This window comes from Copadichromis virginalis, linkage group LG23 (assembly GCF_057382275.1).
Source record: "Copadichromis virginalis isolate Kocher_CV1m ecotype Utaka linkage group LG23, C_Virginalis_male_GT1.1, whole genome shotgun sequence".
NCBI lineage: Eukaryota > Metazoa > Chordata > Actinopteri > Cichliformes > Cichlidae > Copadichromis > Copadichromis virginalis.
The window spans coordinates 12,199,531-12,206,753 of NC_140639.1; positions in this window are offsets into that span (position 1 = coordinate 12,199,531).

The following is a 7,223-nucleotide window of genomic DNA, read 5'->3' on the forward strand; positions in this document are numbered from 1 at the left end:
CAGGGCGTGGGGAAGTGAAGTGATCAGGACACGTCGCGTATTCCAGACAGTTCTTTAGTTTTGCGCTACTTCATCAAACCTCGTTCACAGAAAGCCAAAATAAAATTTGAATTGAAAAAAAAAAAACCAGCCATTTCCCCAGACCCCCCTCAAAAATCCATGCATCCGCCTAGAGCTTAGTTTTAATTTGTATTTTAATGTACTCTTTTCGAATACCTAAATAAGCATATCCTATGGCAAATACAATATGAAATATTAACTGTGTCAATACCTGCGGTGTGACTGGGGCGATGCCGCGCAGACCCGGTGATTTATTTCATATTAATAATAGCGGGCGAGGCGGTGGCCTCAGCACCACGTTGGCATCGACTTCACACACACACACACACACACACACACACACACACACACACACACACACACACACACACACACACACACACACACCGCAACGATTGTGCAGCAATGTTTGTGTGTTTTGATTTCCTTGTTATTAACATCAAATTATATTTTTTAAAAGTTAAACATTTCTAAAAGTATGTGTGAGTTTGTAAAGTCACCGCTGGAGTCTGTAATGAGGCCTCAAAGCGTTTTGTTTTTATCTTTAAGCACTGCTGTCCTCTGCTGATCAACTAATCAATAGTGAACCCTCAACCCGGAGCTTCGATCAATGTATTTGTGAAAGATCGATAGTGGCCAAAAAAATGTAACCTGTGAAAAAGGCTCAAGTTACGTCTGTCCAGTGATGTGTTTGACCTGTGTCAACAGGCATTTTCATTACAGGAAGCAGTTTAAGCCCTGCTACTCATGTGTCTGAGTGCTGGAAACTGCAGACTGCACACCACAATTTATTTTTCGCTGCGTGAAATTCTCTTTCGAAAATTATTATTATTATTATTATTATTATTATTATTATTATTATTATTTATTTATTTATTTTTAAAACAAAGCCACACATGAGAAAATTTCCAAGACAAAATTTCATTTTATGTAATTGTAACACAAAGACTTTTTGTTTTTTGAATCGGCCCAGCGCTTCTGTAAGCTTGTCTATTTTCCCAGGAATCACTCGATAAAGACAGACTAATCTTTTCATGACTTCTTGAATGACTCCGTGGCTGATGCATCACGCTTAATGTATTCTAAAGTATATTTACTTGAAACTGGCTATTGGCAAAAGTTAAGTAGCAGTGTTTAGTAATGTCGCATTGATCAGGCCTCTGAGCAAGTCAGCGGGACGGGGCTCTGCTGCACTCATCCCAGTAGCTACACACACACACGCGCGCCGGTGTGGCCTTCCTGGAGACTAAACTTACCACATGTATCTTGTTTGCCAGTGGCTTTACTTTAAGTAAGTGTGTGTGTGTGTGTGTGTGTGTGTGTGTGTGTGAGAGAGAGAGAGAGAGAGAGAGAGAGAGAGAGAGAGAGAGAGAGAGAGAGAGAGAGATAACTGTTAAACAGTCACAAATACGACATCATAATTTCACATGGTCGGCAAAACGCCAAATGTATTCCAATTATTCAGCGTTTGTGTCGCTCAGCTGTGCACGCGGTGCTTTTTCAGTGCTGGATTTTCGTCCTAATTTTATAAACCTGATCTTTTTTCTACAGACCTTTAACTTTTACAGCCTCGCCTTCAAACATTTTCTGTAAAGTTTCAATAAGCTACAGGCCAAATCAATGTCACCCTGCATTTTGAATGTTCCATGTTTGTCCTGTTAAATCTTTAAACGGCAGCCCACTGTTTAACAGTTTGTTTCACAGTCAGAGCTCTGCAGCCAAGTTTAAAAGACCTAAATGCTGAAAAAAAGAATGGCTTGCACATTGAATAGCTGTGTTTGTAAAGCGTTTGCCTGCAGTTTGTTAAGGAATTAGTGTGTTGCCATAGATTATTATTTAAGTACATTTGCATTTGAAAGCGTCCAGCAATAGAGGACCATAGTGATCAATAGCCCTGGTGCCATATTGATCTATCCGCAGTCTGATCGACTGGCAGAAAGAATTGGACGCACGTTTCTTCTCTGCTCTCGGTTTCAATAGACATGAAAACAAACTTGTATAGAAACGGAGCGTACAGCAGGCCGCTTCGCCTCTAAAAATATTTAGGACAACAGATGCCAAAAACAGGCCTGATATGCCCCCCAAAGACTAATCAATAACCAGCACGGTAGCTGCGTCTTCATATGGTTTTATCATAAATTATACTGAGACATATAAAGCAGACTCTGAGATGAAATGCTTAAAAATGCATTTGATTTTTTAAGGAAAAAAAAAGATTATTTGTATTAGAGCTGTTTTTAGTTTAGCTTTTGATAGTCCACGCTTTCCTGAAATTTCCTTGTGTGTCTCTTGTCATTCAGAAAGTTCGGTTACGTTACATGGCGTGCAACAAAACAGGAAAAGCGCGTTCAAAGGTTTCCGCCCGTCTTTGTCACGTGATTTAATTAAAACAAACGCAATTTGAAATAACGGCACCCGGAAAAAAAATTCCAGAATTTATACTAAAGTTTAAAAAAATCCTAAAGGTCATTTAACTCCTGCAGATATATTCTAATTCCAACTAGCCTGGCGAAATAACCATCACTCAGGTATGTTCACGTGATGTCACTGCAATCAATAGAGCTACTAATCACAAACACATTCAATACACTATCGATCTGATCGGGGTAAATGTTATACGGATTAACTCGCTTTTTCTCTCGGATTCATCCAACTTCTGCTGGCAACACCACGATGCTGCGTGTGATGACGGCACGATACGCAAACACGAAACAAGAGAGAATTCAACCTGTTAAACAGCTTCGTTTGTTTCATTTGCTGTGCATATAATATTAGTCTGTGCACTTCCGGTCTTATCAAAAATATCGAAACCGAGTAAAAGAGACAAGCTATTGAATTTCTTTCATGTTTCACCGTGAAATTATTTCCCAGCGTTTCTGAGAGGATGTCATTTATATAAAGTGGGGAAATATATATTTTGCAGTATTAAATGAAACTTACTGCACAACTCTACTGTTTTTCAAAAAACTTTTATTTTTATATATATATATATATATAAAATACATTAAGGAAAAGGCACAACGCTTAAATTACACTTCTTACTCATTCACATTAATCTGCAAACTGAGAGAACATTTGGGGAACTTCACAGCACCTGGGGGGGCTGCGTGGGTGTGTGCATCTGTAACTGACTGCTATGGGACTAAGATTGTAAGTGATACTACTATCTGTGTGTGTGTGTGTGTGTGTGTGTGTGTGTGTGTGTGTGTGTGTGTGTGTGTGTGTGTGTGTCCATTGCAACCCATAGTCCTTAATTTAAATTTAAACTTGCTGCCTTTATATTTGTGTTTATGAAGCAGTATAATTTTAGTATGTATTTCTATGATAGATAGATAGATAGATAGATAGATAGATAGATAGATAGATAGATAGATAGATAGATAGATAGATAGATAGATAGATAGATAGATAGATAGATAGATAGATAGATAGATAAACGGAACAACAAGTAAAGTGACTCGGTTTGAACCAAACTCAAGTGCCTTTGGATTTATTTATTTTATTTAGTGTTTGCAGTCCTTTGCTGTGTGTATCTGATTGACGATATAAGTGGTGGAATAATTGTTGTGAGCAATACACACGTCAGTGTGTGTCTGCAGAACTGTGTGTATAAATGTGCATATGTTAACTGTAGGCTACCTGTTTAATAGATGTAAGGTATATAGTATATAGTACATAGTACGGTGTGTTTATAATTTTTCTATACATATAGGTTTGGATTTCCCTAATCTACAGACATTTTTATTTTTGTGGTTTAACTCCAGGATTAGAGGCAAAACAGACAACAATGCCGATGTGTATTATCCTACATCACCTATAGGCCTTAGCTAATACGTCCATACATTTATTCAGCTTTTTAGATTGTAGATTAAAATGATTATAGATTGTAATGTGTATGTATTATCTCACAAGCTAGTTAAGAGCATTATACATTGTTCTTCTCCCACTGCCCTTGTGGTTTTAAACTACACAGCTTTTCCCCCTCTTAAGTACTGCGCACGCTGGATTTATTAGGCTTAAAGAATAGTCTACACATCTTCCTCAAAGGGGATCAGACATTAAGTGTAGATCAAAAGGATAAGGTCTTAAAAACAGAACAATGCTTTTCGCACAACACTTTTTCTAATTCCCACATGCATGTTAATTCGGGGATTGTACATAGACCTTTTAGCCTTTTGTTTCAATTTATACTCACGCGCACATTAACTCTCATGGACAGAGGGGTTTTACACTCCCCGTGTTTTTATAAAAACTGTGCCCAAGATAGTGGAAATATTTTGATTTGCATGAAAATCTTGTCATAGGAATCCTGGTTATGATACAAAGTGAGGGAACTGGACACAGCACAACCATGTGACCTAAAAAGTAATATAAATGCTGTATTTAGAGCCTGAACACTGCAAGTGTTTTGTTTTTTTCTTCCGTTCTCATTTTGTGGAGACACGGAAGAGGAGGCGTTGATAAATTTAAAGTGCAGGCTCAGTCCGCTGTGCTTTTGTATTTTCTCAGAGACGGCTCACTGTATGAAACAGTGACACAGCTTCAGGGAAAGTGATGGACTGCTCGGTCGGATTTGTAACATTCACAAACACAAAACAGAGCCAGTGACCTACTAGTCATTCATGTATATATCTTCTACGTAGCACTCATAATTCTTATTCTCATGTATATATCTCATGTATATCTCATGCACATATCTTTCTTTCTACATAGCACTTTAATTCTTATTGTCTGCACTGAAGCACCGCAGCAATTTCCTAATGTTGTAAACCTCAACATCTGGCAATAAACCCATTCTGATTTCTGATTTCTGATTTCTGATTCTGGCTCCGAGATCAAACATTTTTTGGTTTACTGCGAGTGCAGCTCATGTCTGCTTTTATGAGACGGTGTAAATGGTGAAATATTTCTCTGCCAGTATCATTTTGTTTTCTTGTAAACTGTAAGTTGTAAAACCTCAGAAGCAAAGTGTGAAAGGGAAATGTGAACCACTGGCTTTTGGTTTAACCCCCCCCCCCCAACTACCCATATACACAACTATACGTGCCCCCCCACACCTCTTTTCCACCTAACCACCCACCCCTCCCTCAGTGAAACTCCCACCCTACACACCCGATCGAGCAACCGTTGCTAAGCGACAGAGGGAGAGATGGATTGAGGAGACATAGTCAATCAATTCTACAGAGAGAGGGTGAGAGAGGAAGGGAGGCAAGGGGGAGAGAGAGAAGGGAGGGAGTGAGAAGGTAAAAGAAAGAGAGAGAGAAGAAGAAGAAGAAGAAGAAGAAGAAGAAGAAGAAAGCTAGAGGAGAGGAGGGGAGGACAGGATGCAGAGTGATTGCAGTCGTATTGAGGCTCCAGTTCGGTCTGAAGACACTCTTTTGAAACATCTATCTTTGTTAACTGTACCATGCCTCCGAAAATAAATCCATCTCTGCAGCTGTCCACCCTTCCATCTTTGTCCAAGTGCTTTACTTTAATACTTTTATCACTACAAATTACAGTCTGCACAAGCAGCCTGTGTTTAATATTCCCTCACTCAAAAGAGAGTTAATTGTATATTGCATGCACTCTTTCTCTCCGGGCTCCCTCTCTTTCTCCATTAGTCACTGCTGCACGCACACACATGGACACACAAACACGCAGACGCCCGGCAACACCACATGCCCCTCTGTGTGTCTGTGTGTGTGCAGAACTGGGTGTTGAGCGCATCGACTGAGTATCGATCCCACCACTCACCTCCCTGCAGTCAGCTCTTGTCCTACATAGCATGCCCTGTCTGATTTCTCCCTTAATGGCTTTTATCCAGCTCCAATCTTTATTTAAACTGAAAAGTAGGAATTAGCACCCACTTCTATCCTGGTCTCTCTTACCTTTTCTTTTCATTGTCATCGTGGAGTGAGTATCGGCAACTATCGGTCCATTGACCCTTCTCTCTTCCTCTTCTGGCTATGACTGCCTTCCCACTTAGAGGTGTGCAAAACAGTAGTTTGTTTCCTGGCTTCTTACTGTTCTTTACATGTGCTATATACAGATATGCCCCATGTAGTAGCGCAACTAATTTCTGCTATTAATTAAGCTGCCGAACCCTGTGTCGATTCATTGATCAAGAGTTTGGTCCACAAAATGTCAGAAAATCGTCAAACATGTCCATCACAAGCTGGGGCCAACATCTGCCTGTGACTTGTTTTAATTAAGGAATAGTTAATAATGCGATCATTACGAAAAATCAAGTAGAAAAGTTATTGATTGATCATCAAAACTGTATTTATTACATTTGTGCTAGCTGAACACTAAGTTAAGGGTAGGTCAGCTGCTTGCACGTGTATGCACAGATGTCAAGATTGACCCTCATAAAGATGCTACAGTATGAGCGAGCAGAGATAATGCACGGTCCTTCTGCTGTCAGTGAGGCTGAAGAAACTACAGAGACTGCTTTTGGAGACAACCTTTTTTATCTGATAAATGTGCCTTATAAGCACGTGGTCTTTAACTAACTAATAATTGCAGGACTAGCTGTATGCAACTTGTTACCGCTGTGTTATTTGAATTAAATGCCATTAATCAATCATAACTGGGGTCACGAGGCAAGTCAAGTTATTTAAAATGTTTTTATCCCCCCCTTGCATTGTCATAGCAACAGGGCAGACATCTCAGATGAGCAGCATTTATTCTGCACAGACTACTTTTCATATCGATAGCCCTTCCTTATTGTGATCAGCCAGCCACAGCCTAGGGAGGAACCCTCTCCGTGCCGTCATCCCTTTCGATTTGATTTGATTTGTTGCTCATAGAGGGAAGTGATGGGAGAGACTCTTATCTTGGCTGAGCAGAAACAAGCCATACCAAATAAGACACATCGGACTATCTGTGCTGGCACACACAATGGGGATTAATTGATCTCCTAATACCACAGATAAATCAATCCCTTCCTTCCCCCCTGAGCTCTTCGGCCAATTGGACAGCCCGCCATTTGATCAACAGAGCATCTCTAGCCAATGAGAGGAGAGCCAGATCTTGACTGACAGCGAGCCCGGAAAAAGGTTAGGGAGAGGGGAGTCCATCAGAAAGCTACTGGCAGCAGGAGTGAAAGTGGGGGCTGTGGTGTAGTCTGTGTTGAGTATAAAGCAATCCACAGAGAGCACAAACATGCTCAGAGGTGGAGT